The sequence below is a fragment of the Lemur catta genome, chromosome 1 (assembly GCF_020740605.2).
Source record: "Lemur catta isolate mLemCat1 chromosome 1, mLemCat1.pri, whole genome shotgun sequence".
Taxonomy (NCBI): domain Eukaryota; kingdom Metazoa; phylum Chordata; class Mammalia; order Primates; family Lemuridae; genus Lemur; species Lemur catta.
Window position 1 is genome coordinate 235976986 of NC_059128.1, and position 18632 is coordinate 235995617.

The window sequence follows — 18632 nt, forward strand, 5'->3', positions numbered from 1 at the left end:
CAATCAGCCTATCTTGTTTGGCTATCAAAAAAAGCAAACAATACACCAGGATATTATATTAAGTGGCCTGATGTGTTCTCAGAAACTGGAAACAATTGAGTCTTCCACAGCTGTATTCAAATTTGTAATAAAGGGATTAAAGTGGCCTGAATGCTCCTTTCCCTTTCTCAATATTAAATCACTTATTATATTAATGTTAAGCTTAGATGCTTAGATGTCTTAGAACTGATAAAGTCTTTGTTGACTTGTAGAATGTTACATTCAACCTATATTGAATATCTGAGTGTATCATTCTAAATTTCCATTTTTATCTTTATTTTGGATTTTGAGTAGAAATTATTATGGTCTTGTTTAAAACATTTAAGATTTGCCAATTTTTTCCTCACTCTTTCAATTCCATCCTTTATTTTTGTGCTAATCTGGGAAAACATATTTGCATCATATTTCTTAATCTGTCACTGTCCTGAGAAGATTAGCTAATAAGGACTTAATATTTTATGCCTTATCATAATAAAAAATATCTACCTATTAAGCTTAAGGAATAAATTACTTTAGAAACATGTCAGACCTATTCAGACACCATTTGGGAACGCTTGAGAGGTAAATGCCAGTTTTTTTATGAAGCTGCAATAAATGTTTTTATTCGACATGTTATTGCTCCAATCAATTATAGATTCTTTTTATAGTCACGAAATTAGTTGCATTTAGCCTTCAATTCTACTTGTTTAAACAGTTAAAAGGATAGACAAGAGCTGGGCGCGGTGGCTCACGCCTGTAATCCTAGCACTCTGGGAGGCCGAGGCGGGCGGATCGCTCGAGCTCAGGAGTTCAAGACCAGCCTGAGCAAGAGCGAGACCCCGTCTCTATGAAAAATAGAAAGAAATTAGCCAAACAACTAAAATATATACAAAAAAATTAGCCGGGCATGGTGGTGCAGGCCTGTAGTCCCAGCTACTCGGGAGGCTGAGGCAAAAGGATCACCTGAGCCCAGGAGTTTGAGGTTGCTGTGAGCTAGGCTGACGCCACGGCACTCACTCTAGCCCAGGGAACAGAGTGAGATTCTGTCTCAAAAAAAAAAAAAAAAAAAAAAATGGATAGACAAGAACCAATGTAATAGCAACCTAAGACTTAACAGTCTCTTCCTCTCTTGCTATCAATTGAAATATTATCTCTCTGTAACTATGACAAGCATCTGGTAAAGTGGAATTTAATATTTTATGGAACTATTGAGATGTGGCAACTGAAGGACACTCGAAAAAGTGTGGGTAAACTTCCATGAGGAGCTCGGGTCTCTTTGGTGGTCGTGAAGAAGTGAAGAGGAAAGATCAAATCTGCAGCCTCTTACCTCTGAGATTAAACATTATTGATGCTGGGGTAGACACGGGTGATTGCCGGTAAAGCCTGGGTTCAGGGAACTCTATAAATCTTCTAAAGTTACAATGTTACTGAAAATAACAGTTGAGGAGTGAGACTGCCCTGTGCCTTTTCCGGTGGTCAGAGGGGTAAGGTGGGTTGAAATTTTTGAATTGACAGTCAGTAAAAGCTGTCCCCACCCAGTCAAGTGGCTGGAAGGCTTGAAGCTTGGGGAAGTGGCTGTTTGAATGACGCTAAAAAAATTCTACTCCAACTTTCACACGCTTGTTTGGGTATAGCTCTGGAACAGAGGAGGAAGGGCAGTCTCCTAACTGCGTGTTGAAGGTGAAGGGCAGAGTGCTGAAAAGAGGACATTATTGGAAAGTCTAGATTTCAGCTGTGAACCGAAGCTTCAAGTTCTGGCAGTAGTGGCAGTGGGCAGCCCCTCAGAGGTTTCTGATAGGGGTTGTGGCACCTCCCAGCTTTAAGTGGGAATTCATATCTGAATTCTGTTACCGGAGATAAGAGGTACAAACTGATGGTCCTTGATACCAGTAAGTGTTTAGAGGATTCCTGGACGTGTCAGGGTGGTGGTATGGAGCAGGCTGCCCAGAGGAAGGATATTGGACTTGTTTATTTGACTATAAGCTTGCCTGTGTAGGTATGTAATAAAAATGTAGATGTCTCCACAAATGTTTGTATAAAAAATATTGAACGAAAGTAGGAGTTTGAGTATTGTGCTTTAAACACCATCAGGAGTCTCATTATTCACATGCCAATCTGTGAAGAAGGATCTTCAAGTTTCATTTTATCCATTTGTATTAATATATCTGCTCCTGCACATATGTATTCAAATGTCCTATAAGTCCTCATCTACCCTCTTCTGCCCCTTCTGCCTCCTCCCACGACGATATCTGCCCCTGCAATCATGGGGTCAGCACATGGGCCTCTGCCCCTCACGCCTGTCACATCACTTTGACCCCCTCAGCCACCCTGAACTCGCCTTATGATGAGTCACCCCAAAGCTCTTCTCCTGCCATTTGTCTTATCTGCTTGTTCTCAGCTTTTCTTTTTCACCTCTATAAATACTGCCCGTCCTTTAAGTTTGAATGACCCTTCTTTGGCTACTTGTCCCAAACTTTTGCCCTTTCTTTAAACTTCCGTCTGCCTTAATAGACTGAAAACTTATTAAGAGTAAGGCCACACCTTTGTTTTCTTCCTTGTTATCTTCTATTTATTGCACCACACTCTGGTGATGTGTGACTATAAACCAGGTACTCGGAAATTCTGGTTTTCACCAAAAGCAAAAACTTGCTTAATCTGCTTTGTATTCTCTAAGCAAATTTAATCACTCCCTCACAAATTACAGATTACTTCAGACAAAGTCATTTTTTTTTTAAAAAAAAGGAATTGAGAGCCCCCTTTTGTGTTGTTTTATAGTTATCATCTTGAAACTCTCCTTGACTGTAATCATGGCAGAAGATTTGAAATACTTGGAAGTTTTTTCTGGTGGACAAAGGTGCTAAGATTAATGTCCCAAAACATAACTTAAGTCATCAAGGCCGTTATCTGAATAAATTTTCTACTAAGTTACTGAAGAATGCCTAAAGTCTTCTAATCGCTATACATTGTGTATATCAAAACATCACTATATATCCCATGAATATGTATGATTTTGTCAATTAAAAAAATAAAATTTAAAAAAACAAGTAAGTCTTCTTAGAGATTTTAACCTAAAACTGATCTGACTACACAGATAAATCCATTATAAGCTACAGTGTTCAAATTTATGATTATATTAATAGTGAAATAATTCCTTTCACAGTATATTTTAAGCTCCCTGGAACCTTAATGTCAAGCATATTGTTAGACACACATAGTAGTTTCTTGATAAATAGTTGATAGAAAATTAATATATTTTAATATGTGTTTTTGAGTGAGCTATTTCCATTTTTGGTGTCCTGCTCTGATTCATAATTGAACCTCTGAATCAGGATTATTTTGGCACATTGCCAAGTAAGATATAATTAAATGGCAAATTCTGTAAGTGTTTATTTATGACCAAATCTGAACCTCTTTGAGGTTAATAGAGGTGCCTTTGTCTTTACAGAGCTTCACAGAGATTATATTTAGTTATTTTCTTAGATTTATAATAATCCATTATTATAATTGTATCTTAGCATATACTGACAAATACATCAATATTGTTATCTTTTCTTTTTTGCATTTTAATTTTTCTTTCTCCTTCTTAACAGACTTTTTTCTCAAAGCTATTCATAGACATTTAAATTAAATTAGTATTCTTTAGGTTACATATGGCATGAGTTAATATTCTTGCTGGATAAATGGTTGATGATTATTTTTATAGTTGCATTATGGACTTTGGCTTTATTCAAAGAATACATAATTTAAATTCTGACAAGCTTTTAAAACATTTTCTCCTAAGCAATGCCTACAAATTAGTTCTTTCCTTCCCTTCTTAGACTGGGGCCGTGACTCCGGGGCTGTGACTGAGATGTCAGATGTGCATAGAGGATCGTAAATTTCTGTTGTATCTGGATCCAGATCAACAGGAGGATCTATGGGTAAGTAGAAGTACAGTTATGGATGGATTCTGGAGCCTGCTTGCTGGTATCGGTTTGAGGCTACTAACTTTGTAAGCTTAGCTTTTTATCTGCTGTCAACTAGCATGATATCATAAATGGTATAAGAAACTAAATATTTAGTCTTATGAGAAAGGCTATACTGACCTGACCCTTTCTCTAAATAAATTGACAAAACATCTCATTCTCTAGGATGCCAGAGAAAAATACCAGTTGTAGTGTTTTGCTGTATAAATTATATTCTAGTTTAAATTAGTGACATATAAAGTCATAATCTTGCTTGAGCAAAAATTTTATTGAATTGAGAATGTTTTTTATCCTACAAAATGAAATTAAACTTTTTAGACAGTTATATTTTTTCTGTTGGAAATATACTGAGTTAATAGAAAACAAGTTACACAGCATTCTAAAGAATATATTTCGTGCTTTTGGATTTTGTTTCTTCTTTGGCATTGTGTGGTTTTTAGAAAATCTTGCAAGTTAAATATATTAAAGCAGAAATTGAAAGAAAATAATCAGAGAGCAGTGAATTTGCAGATAAAGATTTCTTTAAATAAATGTTCACTGCAGTATTGTGTATATAAAAAATTCAAAACTATCCAAGTCCTCAAAAATAAAGATACTATTAAAAAATTGTTACCTTTCCATTAATGGACTATTAGACTTTAAAAATATTTTTAAAGATGTTCTAAAAGCATAAGACATTTTCCCTAATCTAAGAGAAAACAAAACACATCAACTATCCCCCAGAAAACTAACTGTATATACAATAGAATTTTTGTTTGTAAAGATAAACAAGTGAGTGAGCATAAGGCAATATATCAAAGTGGTAATATAATACCTTCTACCACATATTGATTGAGTTCTTTCTATGTGTTAAGTTCTCACTATACTCCAGGCTCTGGGCTAAGCACTTTGAGGGCCTTATCACATTTAATCCTCACAGCAGCATAATGAGATTGTTCTGGGCAACCCAGAAAAAATCACACTGTCATGGACTGATTCCCTCGGTGAATATTTTCAGATCATTTTGAATTTGAAAATCATAGGCAAACAAATTGAAGGCATGTCAATTATGTATTGGAAGGAATTAAATATGCAAATCAATATGCAAATGAATGCAACAGATTTTAAGAGTATGTTTCTTTGGAGGTGATGCAATAACAACTGTCGTTGAGACTGTCTCCTGAAGTGGAAATTAAGCAAGTAGCTTTTGACATTAAAATACCTAACAGTGATTGGCTCCCTCCATAGCCCTGGGTAGAGTACTTGTTTCTTAACACCTTAAGGCTCCCACAAAATAAACTGCTTTGCTCCAACTGAATGGAGCAGTCTCTTTGACAGAGGTTGAGTTCCAGTCATGGTGATTTTTCCTTAGGTACTCCAAGAAGGAGGACATTCTCTCCTGAAGATGAACTGAAAGTCCTAAAATGTTCAGAGCCCAGAGTTCTCTAGGATCTCCCTTTGCTATGCTTCTCCATTTATTGCCCTCCTCCCATCAACCACACTGACATTTGAAGGCTTAAAGAGTGGTATTGCTTAAGGGTTTGGACTGGGGTGTCCATTTTCTCCTAAGAATCATTATATTGTATTACATTATGATGCCAAAGCATACAAATGCAAAATAACTGGTTTTAATACAGAGAAGAATCAGGCTTGGATTCATAATTTAAGAATAATACCTACAAATTGGTTGGTAACTTCATTTTGCAAGTGAGTAAAATAAAACATAGAGAAGACTATAATTTCCCTAATGTCATAAATCTATGGCATGACAGAATTTGAACCCAGCTCCGTCCATCTTCAAAGACCTTGGTTATTTCAGTAGTGGGACCACAGATAATATTTCTTACTTAAAAAAAATTTCCCTCTCTATTTTCCTAAATATTAGATGATGATATTTCTCTTATAATTAAGCAGTAAATGTTATGAAAATGAAGATAAAATATTTTTATATAAGCTGAAGAAGTGAGAAAAGAGATTTTTCCTATTAATGAGAAACATGTTCTAGCTCTTCTTTTCCATTTGGACAGTTTGCTGTGATTGCACCTTCCATCTGATGCAGAAATGACCTGAAGACAGACTGAAAATATCTACCTTGACTTGCAGTTTCATTAATGTCTGTGTGATCAGAATGTGCAAAATTATCATATCTTATAACTAATCTGAGTGGTAATTCTTAATAAAAACATAAAACAATAACAAAATTCAGGAAACATTACTTAATATTCACTACTTGATTTTTTTCAAGTTCCAAATAGGATTCTACTTACTTGTAGAAACTTGAATATATACAAATCTATATACTCCTTAGTCCTCTTTGAGCTAGGTGTGCTAGTCCCCTGGGAGGGGAAACAAAAATTTGGGAATATGTTTTTATTAATGAAGTTGCTCTCTTTAGGCTACCATGGAAAAGAACTGCTGGGCAGAAGAGTAGACTATGTTACTCCTGTTCTGACATGTCTGCTCATCAAAACTAGCAGATATAGAACACTTTAATGACCCTTCGACAGTTAAAACTGACACTGACATTAGCAAAAGCAAATCAGCTTCAAGCTTCACCATGAGCTGTACATTTTACATTTTATGCTACTGTATTCTGCTTCAGCACATATTTGTATCTATGTAAATGGAATGCTCCTTTAATACTTAAGAACTTTGTTCTGGGCAGGGGAAGGGAGAATTAGAACCATACTGTTTTGGTAGGCAAGCTCTTTGACAGGGAAAACCATGTGGCTTGATAATTTAAGACCTAAAAGTCAATCAGGAACTACTGAAATGCTTCAATATCTGTTGAAATATCTCTTACTTAAGCCATTTTTGTAAATGAAACAGTTCAAAGACATTTCAAAAGCATGTAAATTGAAAACATTCATTTGATTCTGCTGTGGTTTGAATGCATGTGTCCCTTGAAAATTCCTATGTTGGAACTTAAACCCCAGGGTGATGGTATTAAGGGGTGGGGCCTTTGGAAAGTAATTAGGCCAAGAGGGCTTTGTTCTCATGAATGAGATTAATGCCCTTATAAAAGAGGATTCAGAAAGCTGCCTGGCCCTTTCCCTCTTCTGCCATGTGAGGACAGAGAGTTCGTCCCTTTTTGCCCTAACACATTCTGGCATTTGAGATGCAGTAACAAGGCGTAATTTTGGAAATAGAGAGAGCCAGTTCTCACCTATCAGTACCTGAACTTGGATTTCCAGCCTCCAGAACTATGAAAAATAATTTTTTATTATTCATAAATGACCCAGTCACAGGTATTATCTTTTGTTAAAGCAGCACAAATGGATTGAGACAGATGCTGAGTGTTAAGTACAACTTCAAGTACTTTGTAAAAAAAAGTCCTAAATGTAGACACGGAGTGGTATTCAGAGATACTACTAACTTAGCCTGACTCCTAGGAAAGATTAAATGACTGAAAATTCAAATGGAGCTCCTATTGGTAGCCTGGTTTTGTTTGGGTCCTATAGTACAGGAAATTCATCGTTAAGGCGTGTCTGAGGGTATGGTTCTGGGGAGCTTGGGTGTTCACAGCTGTTGTGAAATCCTGCCATACGTCAACAACTTTCAAAATTAAAAGAATTCTTCTTAAACTGTTAGTTCTAGAGAAATAGCAAAACTCTCAGATTTGAAAATTTTGCACCATTGCCTATTAGTTTTAGAGCAATAACTAGAAGATAAGTAGCCTAACAGCTCTATCAGTGATTTTATATTTGGGGTTGATAAATGTCAATATTTATCTGCATGGTTTAAGCTCTTTTGTGTAGATCTTTGCTTTGTAACGAATTAAGTCAACCCTGGATATTTGGATGACTGTCTTGACTTTCAGGAGGAGGCTTCCTTGTGATTCACCTGTGATTCATAAGATGAAGCAAGGACCCCTTTTAGGGGCCTACCAGGCCCCTCAAGCATGGAAATAAAGGAGAATTTTGAGTTCCTTCAGGGGAACTTCCATGCACATAGCTAGCCTTGAAAAGTGAATGGGAGTAACAGTGACCTTCCAACCAAGCTGGAGTCACAAGGTGTTTTTATTCCTTCTGGAAACAAGAGATGGCATCTTAGCATATGTTCATGAAATATTTTTGAGAACTCCCCACCAGATGGAAAATGCAGATAAGGAGGGACTGAGGAAATAGACTGTGACCACCATTCTTTGCTCTAAATTTCTCTCTGAGGGGCTTGTAGAAAGTCACACCCATCTAATATTCATTTCTGCTAATCCAAGAATTCCTGAATCCATCTATGGCCTATTGGCCCCTACTTATAAATATCCTGCCTTTTTGGGCCAGGCCAATGTATAACTTCCACATATTGATTTACAATTTTGCCTACAACTTCTGCTTTCCTGAAATGTACCCTGCCTTTGAAAACCCTTCCTTGTAAGCCATCTGGGGGTTTGGGTCTTAAGTATTAGCTGGCTGTTCTCCTTGCTTGGCATATACAATAAAAACGCCTCTTTCTCCCACTGCAATTCTTGGCTTTAGTGTCTGGCTTTGCTGTGCTGGGTAAGTGGACCCCAGTTTGGTTCGGTAACAACCACAAGAATATCAATTGTTTCTGTGGCCTTAGTATCCCAGAAAAAAGTGAAAGAAATAACTAAAGAGAAAACTCCTAGGTGATTACTTCTAGGGATTATTTAATGTTGATAAATAGAATATTTCATGGAGATCTTAACAGACCAAGGAGAGGAAATTTTTTCTTTGTGAATACAACCTTAAAATTCTACCAAAGCAAGAGTGAGATAAAAATCCTTCCACTGACACAGCTTATAGTGAATAAGGAGTATAATATATAGAAAATGAAAACAAAGGCTCACAGTGGAGATTATGCAGAGCTGAGAGAAATTTTCTTGGGTAATAAATATTTGCAGCCAGGATTTTCTAGGGTGTTTTGGAAGAAAGCAACTGCCACAGAAATGCAGTTGGGGAAGACCATGTTGAAATTATGAATTTTGCTATTTGGAAGAAAAAGACCAAAAATTACTAGTGAATTGTATTGAAAACATTGATATAAAAAACTGATCATTCCAATAGATATTTGTGGACAATATTATCAGTGTCAAATGCAGACAAGGTCAGTAGATGAAAAAGAATTAGACGGCTAACCAAATCTAGGCCAAATTGAGTCAGTTCCTTGGCTTCCCTGATTCCCCATGAGGGAGGAGCTGGGTGCTAATCCCAGGGCCAGACTAATGTTCTGCAAGTGAGCAAGCAGAGGGTGAGTGTGTTTGAGGGTGACTGTGTCAGTAACATTTGTTATTCTGATGAGGGTGGACCCTGAGGGGGGACCTTTATTTTGCTGAGATAGATGGTGAGTGAGGAGGACACAAACTGTGGAAGTGAAGCACTGACTAAATTGTTTAAAGAAATGGATTGAGAGGTTGGTAAATGTAGTTCTGGCAGCAGAGAGGAGGCTACAGAGAAGGGTTTTAGGCACCTGAAGTAAGAGAGGAAGTTTGGGGTGAAATAAGAGCAGTTTAAAGAATAGCATTTCTTATGTTTTGCTGGACAGGGTACACTGGAACTCTCCTTTTCATTTCCACATGGGCACTTCAGTAAAAGTGACATTGTACATGTGGAGTTGCATGTGTGTGTGTGTGTGTGTGTGTGTGTGTGCGTGTGTACGCGCGCGCACATGCTGAGATAGGACGTGCCAAGTCTGACTTCAAGGCACATCTAGGAGGAGACAAGGGAAGCCCAGTGAGGACAGTCTCATTTGAATTACAAGTTAATAAACTGAATTTTAAACTATATACAATTATTATTTCATAATCTAGACTGTATATGTAATCATTCTCCATCTTGATTTATCTTTATAAAATATTTATTTAATCCCCCCTAGAGGTATCACACATAATTAACTGAGTTGAGGGACTGTCTCTGACAATTGCAGTCAAGATTCTGTGGCTAGAGGGTAAAATGAGTGATAGACATTTTTTATAGAATGATTCCAGACAAACTTTCATTTCTGTTGATGTGAGCTAGACATAAGATATGCCTACAAGTTATCATTATTTGCAGATTAATAAGATAGTTTATAAGCTGCTTCTCCATTTTAGTCAAGATATAATTCTTTATCCAACTAATGAGGGATTGTTAGCACATAAATAACATTCCAAGAGCCAGTCTTGCCCATTTCAGTAAGTCAAATACTTATTCAATTGGTGATAAAAGCAAGATCTAAATTCAAGAGCACTTTATGTCCTTCCTCAGTTGAAGGTAAAACAGGAAGTAAATTAAAGTTCTATATAATTTATTGGATTTTTAAAAGCTTTGTGCACTTCTAAAAACGCCTTGAGGCATTAACAATAAAATTAACTTAAGCATCTGCATCTACTTACAGCAATAATGATATATTCAAACGGAAGTCAGGAGCATACAAATCAAGGGACATACTCAAGCGATACTGAAGAGTGTATAAAAAATATAGAATTATTTTAATAAGGAAGGATGAAAGTCCTTCTTGTGTCCTCTTTTTTTACATGTTCTGCACTTCTCTTGATAGAGCAGCCAAAAAAACCAACTCATATTTGTCAGCGATGATATAGAAGCTAAAGTTCAGGGGCTCGGCTTGGAACGTGCACGTCCAAGTCTTTTCTTCTCTGTCGGCTCCACCCTCAGCCTGTGCTGGGGCTGGCTCTGTAGGCCTGCTTCGTGCACACACCAGTGATCCTCCATCACCTAGGTATGCTGGTCACACACACCTCACCCACGTTGCTGCTGCCCGGGAGCTGCATGTGTCCATCCTTCTATAAAGTTGTCTTTTCAGTAGGTTGCCAGAGGGTCCTTCACATTTATACTTTATTTATAAAAAAATCTAAAATGTAGGAAGGAGGAATAGAAATATACATATACCACTTGTGTGGGGAATAAAAAAATTTTTGAAATTTTTCTGTAACCAATTTTATCTTGCACTGTGATCCCTTCTGTGCTAATGGGATAAAAACTTAAATTTGACAATTAATATAATTAAGTCTGTACTGATCAGCCATTTCATTCTACCATAGTCAGCCCAGATGGGCAAGGCTTATTTGATGGGCTGCCTTTCAGAGTTCCAGTGGCACTTGGCTTTCCCTTTAATCTGGGGCATTTCTGTTCCCTCTCTTCACCCTGATCCACAGGTCATTGTAACCTCTCCTCTCCGCTGCTGTTTTCCTTTTATTTTTCCCTGTGAAGAAGGAGCCATTCATCTATGGGAAATATAAAAGGAAAAGAAGAAATAGGTGATCAATTCCCTGCAATCTTGAGTCAAATACAAGTGCCAGTCCCAGCTCTCCAGGGCTTGTCCTGTGCTGTGACATCAAATCCTTTGATGCCTGCAAGTGCAAACGCATGGCCAGTGACTGTTAGCAGGTAATTGGTAGGGAGAAGAGAAGCTGCAGAGAGCATGCAAGGAAGATCTGTCACAAAAATCTAAGTCAATAACTTCATAGTGTCAGCAACAGGAATGCAGGACAGTTGTCATCTAGAAGTATGGATTTGTTTTCACTAACTCTATTCATCTCCTCCGTTGAGAGATGAAACTAGCTTAGTGACATTTATTAGCTGCTTGTGGTTAACCCCTAATGGCAAGAATAGAATAAGAATCAATAATTTTCTTTGTACTATATTCTTAGATAGCAACTGTATTAATTTGCTAGGGCCGCCATAACAAAATCCCAAAGACTGAATGACTGAAACAACACATTTATTTTCTCACAGTTCTGGAGGCTAGAAGTTCAAGATCAAGGTGTAGGCAGATTTGGTTTCTACTGAGGCCTCTCTCTGTGGCTTGCAGACTGTCCCTTCTTACTGTGTCCTCTCATGGCCTTTCCTCTGTGTGCATTCATTCCTGGAGTATCTTCCTCTTCTTAGAAGGGTACAAGTCATATTGATTAGGGCTCCGCCCCGATGACCTCATTTTTAACTTAATCACTTCTTTAAAGACTTCGTCTCCAAATATGGTTACCTTCTGAGGGACTAGGAGTTAAGACTGCAACATATGAACTTTAGAGAGACACATTTCAGCCCACAACAGCCACCGTATTCTGAGAAATTCCAAGTATTTTTAAATCATAACCATTACTGAAACAAATGTTAATACCATCACTGCTTTTCAGACTATAAAACGCAAGAACATGGAATGGTTATACCAGAGGTTCTGAAGCTCAGGAGAGAAAGGGAGGACTTAATTCAATTCTCTTAGAATGAATGAGATACTGGCTCCTACATTTTAAATTTTATTCTTTTAATTACACAAAGAATAGTTAATAAGTAATTGGTAGGGAAATTTCAAACTATCCAGAAGAATATAGAGTCATTTTCCTGACTTTATATTTGGTCTCCCTTTCCCCAAAGAGTAAACACAGTTAATATTTTAATATCTATTCTTCCAGATAAATAAATAATATTCATACACAAATATAATGTACAATTTTAAAATTTTGACTTTGTGTTTTCAAAGGGGGGTAGTACTATATGTATTGTTGCCTGGCTTGTTTTTTCCACTTAATATGATGACACAGAGTTTGTTCTATGTTAGGAAAGGTTTTCCAGCCTTGGCACTATTGAAATTTGGGGCCAGATAATTCTTTGTTGGGGGAAGGGGTGTTCTATGTATCTCAGGGGGTTTAGCAGCACACTTGCCCTCCATTCACTAGATGCCAGTAGCCCTTACCTCTCTGGTACTTGTGCCAGGCAAGATGTCCCCAGTCATTGCCAAATGTCCCCTTCTGGGCAAAATTGTATCCAGTTGCAAACCACTGATATAAAGAGATTTCTCTAATTTTTAAAAATTGCTGCATAATGTTCAGCATATGGTACAACATAGTTTATTTGCCAATCTTCCTATTGATGGAAATTTAAGATATTTCCATTTTGTTACCATTAGGAGCAATGCTGCATTGACTGTTCTTACTTGTGACTCTTTGTTATATGTACTAACATTGCTAACATTAGATTATGATACCTGGAAATTTAATTGCTGGATCAAAGAAAATGCATGTTTTATATTTTGATAGATGCTATCAAATTATCCTTCAAAAGCTCTGTACAATCAACATTTCCTAGAATGAGTTCCCATTTCTCCACCTCCTTGCCAACACTGAATAGTATCAAATCTTTTTCTAATTTTTCTTAGTTGTTGTGAATGAAAATTTGTATCTTCTTATATTTCCCTAGTTGCTAGAACTCAAGCACCTATGTATTTGTATTTTTGCCTTTGTGCTCTGTTCATATTTCTTGCCCCAACCATTTTTATCAATGGTTTGATTTGTAGGAATTCTTCATATGTATTCTGGCTCTTAATCTTTCTACTGCTACATGCTTTGCAAATATTTTTCTCCCAATCTGTTGCTTGTTTTCTAACTTTGTTAACCCAGCATTTTATGATCAGAAATTTAAATTTTATAGTTAAGCATCTGAATCTTATTTAAGAAAGCCATCCAAACCTCTATTGTATAATGCTATATATTTTTATTCTTCTTTATGTATTTTTATCAAGCTTTACTTTTTACTATTTAGCTCTTTAACCCATCTGTAATCCATTTTGAAGACAAGTTTTTTAGAACAGTTTTAGGTTCACAGAAAAATTGGAAGGAAGGTACAGAGATTTCCCATTTATCCCCTACCCCACTCATACATAGCCTCCCCCATTATCAACATTTCCTCCCCAAAGTAATACATTTGTTATAATTGATGAACCTACATTAACACACCATAATCACCCAGTGTCCAGAGTTTACAATTAGGGTTTACTCTTGGTGTTTTATAATCTGTGGGTTTGGACAAGTGTATAATATCATGTGTCCATCATTGTAGTATCATATACATACCCTAACATTTTTGGCACCAGGGACTGGTTTCATGGAAGACAATTTTTCCACGGACAGGGTGGGGAGGGGAGTAGGCAGAGCTCAGGCGGTGATGCATGGACCGATACCAGGCCGTGGCTAGGGGGTTGGGGACCACAGATATAGAGTATTTTTACGACCCTAAAAATCCTCTGTGATCCACCTATTTATACCTCTCCCTACCCCCAACTGTTGGCAACCACTGTTCTTTTTATGTATTCATAGTTTTGCCTTTTCCAGTTGTGACATACTTGGAATCGTACAGTATGTAGCCTTTTCAGATTAGCTTTTTTCACTTAGCAATGTGTATTTAAGTTTCCTCCATGTCTTTTCATGGCTTGATAGCTCATTTCTTTCTAGTGCTGAATAATATTGCATTGTCTGGATGTACCACATTTTATTTATCCATTTACCTGCTGGAGGACATCTTGGTTGCTCCCAAGTTTTGGCAATTATAAATGAAGCTGCTATAAAGATCAGGTGCAGGTTTTTGTGTGGACATGTTTTTAACTCCTTTTGGGTAAATACCAAGGAGCATGATTGCTGGGTCTTATGGTAAGAGTATGTTTAGTTTTGTAAGAAATCATCAAATTGTCTTCCAAAGTGGCTGTACCATTTTGCATTCCCACCAGCAATGAATGAGAGTTCCTGTTGCTCCATATCCGTGCCGAGATTTGGTGTCATCAGTGTTCTGGATTTGGGTCATTCTAATTAGTTTGTAGTGGTATCTCATTGTTTTATTGCATTTCCCTGATGAGATATGATGTGGCACATTTTTTTCATATGCTTATTTGCCATCTATACATATTCTTTGGTGAGATGAATGTTAAGGTCTTTGGCCCATTTTTAATTAGATGGTTTGTTTTCTTCAAGTATCAAGAGTTCTTTGTGTATTTTGGATAAGAGCCCTTTATCAGATAGGTCTTTTGCAAATATTTTCTCTGAGTCTGTGGCTTTTCTTCTCCTTCTCTTGGCATTATCTTTTTCAGAGAAGAAGTTTTAAATTTTAATTAAGTCTAGCTTGTTGGTTATTTCTTTGCTGGTTGGTGCCTTTGGTGTTATATTTTAAAAGTCATTGCCATACCTAGGGTCATCTAAGTTTTCTCCTGTGTTCTCTCCTAGAAGTTTTTTAGTGTTGCATTTTTCACTTAGTACCAAGATCCATTTTGAGTTAATTTTCATAAACAGTTTAAGTTCTGTGTCTAGATTTTTTTAAATGTGGATGTCCACTTGTTCCAGTACCATTTGTTGACAAAAAAGTGTCTGCTTTATTGTATTGCCTTTGGTCCTTTGTCAAAGATCAGTTGGTGATATTTATGTGGGTCTATTTCTGGGCTCTTACTTGGTATTTTTTCACCATTACCACACTGAATTTGGCTAGTGTCAGTCCTCCAACTTTGTTCTTTTTTTCCTTTGATACTTGTTGGCTATTCTGGGTCTTTTGCCATATAAGCTCTAGAATCAGTTTGTTGATATACCCAAAATAGTATACTGGGATTTTGTTTGGCATTACATTGAATCTACAGGTCAAGTTGAGAAGAACTGACAATATTGAGTCTTCTTTGCCATGAACATAGAATATCTCTCCATTTATTTAGTTCTTTTATTTTGTTCATCAGAATTTTGTAGTTTTTCTCATGTAGACCTTGAACATATTTTCTTAGATTTATAACTAAATATTTCATTCTTTTGGGTGCTAATATAAATGGTATTGTGTTTTTAATTCCACTTGTTTATGGCTGATATAAGAAAGTGATTGACCTGTGTATGCTAACCTTGTATCCTATGATCTTGCTCTAATCACTTATTTGTTCTGAGAGTTTTTTTGTGGTTTATTTTGGATTTTGTACATAGAAGATCATGCCAACTGAGAAGGACAGTTTCATTTTTTCCATCTTATCTATATACCTTTTATTTACTTTTCTTGTATTATTACTAGAACTATAGTACAATGTTGAATAGGCCTGGTGAGAAGGGATGTCCTTGTCTTATTTTTGATCTTAGTGGGAAAACTTTGAGCTTCTCACCATTAAACATGATGTTAGCTGTAGGATTTTTTGTGGATATTCTTATCGAGTTGTGAAAGTTCTCTATTCCTAGCTTACTGAGAATTTTTAATCATGAATCATTGTTGGATTTTGTCAAATGCTTTTTCTGTATGTCCTAATATGATCGTGTGATTTTTCTTTTTCAGCCTGTTGATGTGATTGATCATATTAACTGATTTTTGAACTTTGAACCAGCCTTGCATACCTAGAATAAGTCCCTGTAATCCATTTTTATAAGTGGTTTATACAGGGGTATTTTCTCTATTCTTGATTCAACCATTGTGTAAACATATTTGAAGTTGTATGTTCAATCTGCACATGGGATTGCTCTAACACAAAATAAGATGATAGAAAATAAATACAATTTGAATTTCTATTTATATTAAAATTATTAATAGATCTCCTGTCTTTCCTCTCCATAGAGAATTCATGGCACTGAGGCCAGGTGAATTTCTGACTGTTGTCCCTATTGCCTTCATTATTCCTACTCACTGCCTGGCTACAAGTGTACGAAATAGAGCTCTCCCTGAGTAGGGAACACAACAGCAGAATTCTGACCATTTGTAGCTAGTAGTTTCCTCTCAGGAAGTGGGATCACTGCCCACATGAGGCCTTTCAATTTCTTCTTCATTTTGCTCTGGGCCATCTTCCCTTATTTATGCCATCCAAAGCCTAAATTTTCCTTTTAAATCCCTTTGAATTGGTTAGTCTGGCTGGCTCCAAACCAGACCATCACACATAGGAGGGCATGTTCTTCTTGGATTAAAAAACCAAGAGGACGACCCAGTGAGGAGGGCCCAGGAGGGTTTAGAAGGCAAAGATTTGGAAGGACCTGCTGCAAAGGTTATCAGCTCAGAGCCCAAAGCGTTAGCAGAGATGAAACAAATCAGTGGATTCCTTTCACTTCATTACCAATTCTGACCCCACACTGGATGAGTTCAAATCTTTTTATATTCATTGCAGATTAATTAAACATTGTGTTCAAGAAGGAGAACAATGAAAGCAGTAGAAAGGGACTGAAAGACTATATAGCATGAGTGAGATTGTACATGAATTACAACAAAATAAAAATGTAAGTGGGAGGTGACATCTTTCTTCCTCTCTGACCTCATCTCTACCAGCCCTTCCTCCCCTTTTGTCAAGCTCTTGTCACCCCTCTTCCCCGCCCCAGGCTGCTCCATGAACGCACCAAAGCACTGCTGCCCTGGATCTTGCCACTTTGCCCAGAGCACTCTCCTGCAATATCCCAGGCCCCCTAGCTCACTTCCTACAGCCTAGGCACACAGGGAGCCTATTGGTGAGACCTTCCCTGAGCACTGTTGGTATAATAACGTGCCTTTTCAATTACCTGGCTTGGGTTTATCTTCCTCAGTAGCAATTACTACCTTCTGCTGTGCCATGTGTTTTCATTTATGCACACTGATTACTGTCTGCTTCTCCTACTGAAATGTAAAGTCCAAGAAAGAGTTCTTTGTTTTGTTGGTTCGTGCTGTATCTCCAGTGCCTAGAACAGTACCTGGTGTTCAATACTTATTTGTGCTGAATGAATGAATATATTGGGATTACTCAGCTAAGATGTGGGGAATATAAAGTATGAAGTGCCACTGTTTAATTTCTGGTTCTTTCTTCCTCAAGGTATTATGTTTAAAACAAATATGATGTTCCATTGAATCTGTAGATAACTTTGGGCAGTATAGACATTTTAACAATGTTGATTCTTCCGATCCATGAGCATGGTATGGTTTTCCACCTATTTACATGCTCTGCTATTTCCTTCCTCAGTGTTTCGTAGTTCTCCCTATAGAGGCCCTTTACCTTCTTAGTTAAATATATTCCTAGGTATTTTATTTTCTTTGTTGCTATTTTGAAGGGTATTGAGTCCTTAATTTGGTTCTCCGTTTGACTGTTATTGGACAGATTCAATGCAATCCCTATTAAATTACCAACATCATTTTTTTACAAGAATAATTTTACACTTTGTATGGAACCAGAGAAGACCCCATTTAGCAAAAGCAATTTTAAGCAACAAAAACAAAATGGGAAGTATTAATTTGCCAGACTTCAAACTATACTACAAAGCTGTGATTATTAAAACTGCTTGGTATTGGCACAAGTGCAGGGACACAGACCAGTGGAACAGAACAGAAAATCCAAATATAAAACCATCCTCATATAGCCATCTAATCTTTGACAAAGCAGACAAAAACATGCCCTGGGGAAAAGATTCCTTATTTAATAAATGGTGCTGGGAAAACTGGATAGCCACATGTAGAAGACTAAAACTGGACCCACAGCTTTCACCTCTCACAAAAATCAAATCATGGTGGATAACAGACTTAAACCTTAGGTGGGAAACTATTAGAATCCTAGAAGAAAATGTAGGAAAGACTCTTACAGACATTGGCCTAGGCAAAGAATTTATGAAGAAGACCCCTAAGGCAATCATAGCAACAACAAAAATAAATAAACGGGACCAGATCAAATTAAAAAGCTTCTGCACAGGCAAAGAAACAGTCATGAGAGTAAACAGACAACCTACAGAATGGGAAAAAATTTTTGCATACTACACATCAGATAAAGGACTGATAACAAGAATCTATTTAGAACTCAGGAAAATCAGTAAGAAACAAATCGAACAACCCTATCAAAAAGTGGGCAAAGGACATGAATAGAAATTTTTCAAAAGAAGATATAAAAATGGCTAATGAACATATGAAAAAATGTTCAACATCTCTAATCATCAGGGAAATGCAAATCAAAACCACAATGAGATACCACTTAACTCCAGTGAGAATGGCCTTT

The 18632-nt window shown here is 36.9% G+C and overlaps 1 long non-coding RNA gene across 2 annotated transcripts in view; it reads left to right on the forward strand.

The window, feature by feature from the left end:
• LOC123642222 overlaps positions 1 to 18632 on the forward strand; it is a 177746-nt gene that overhangs the window by 80563 nt on the left and 78551 nt on the right. For both annotated transcript variants that reach the window (XR_006736398.1, XR_006736400.1), the window contains exon 2: positions 3837 to 3938. This is a non-coding gene — a long non-coding RNA (uncharacterized LOC123642222). The remainder of the gene's footprint in view (positions 1 to 3836; positions 3939 to 18632) is intronic.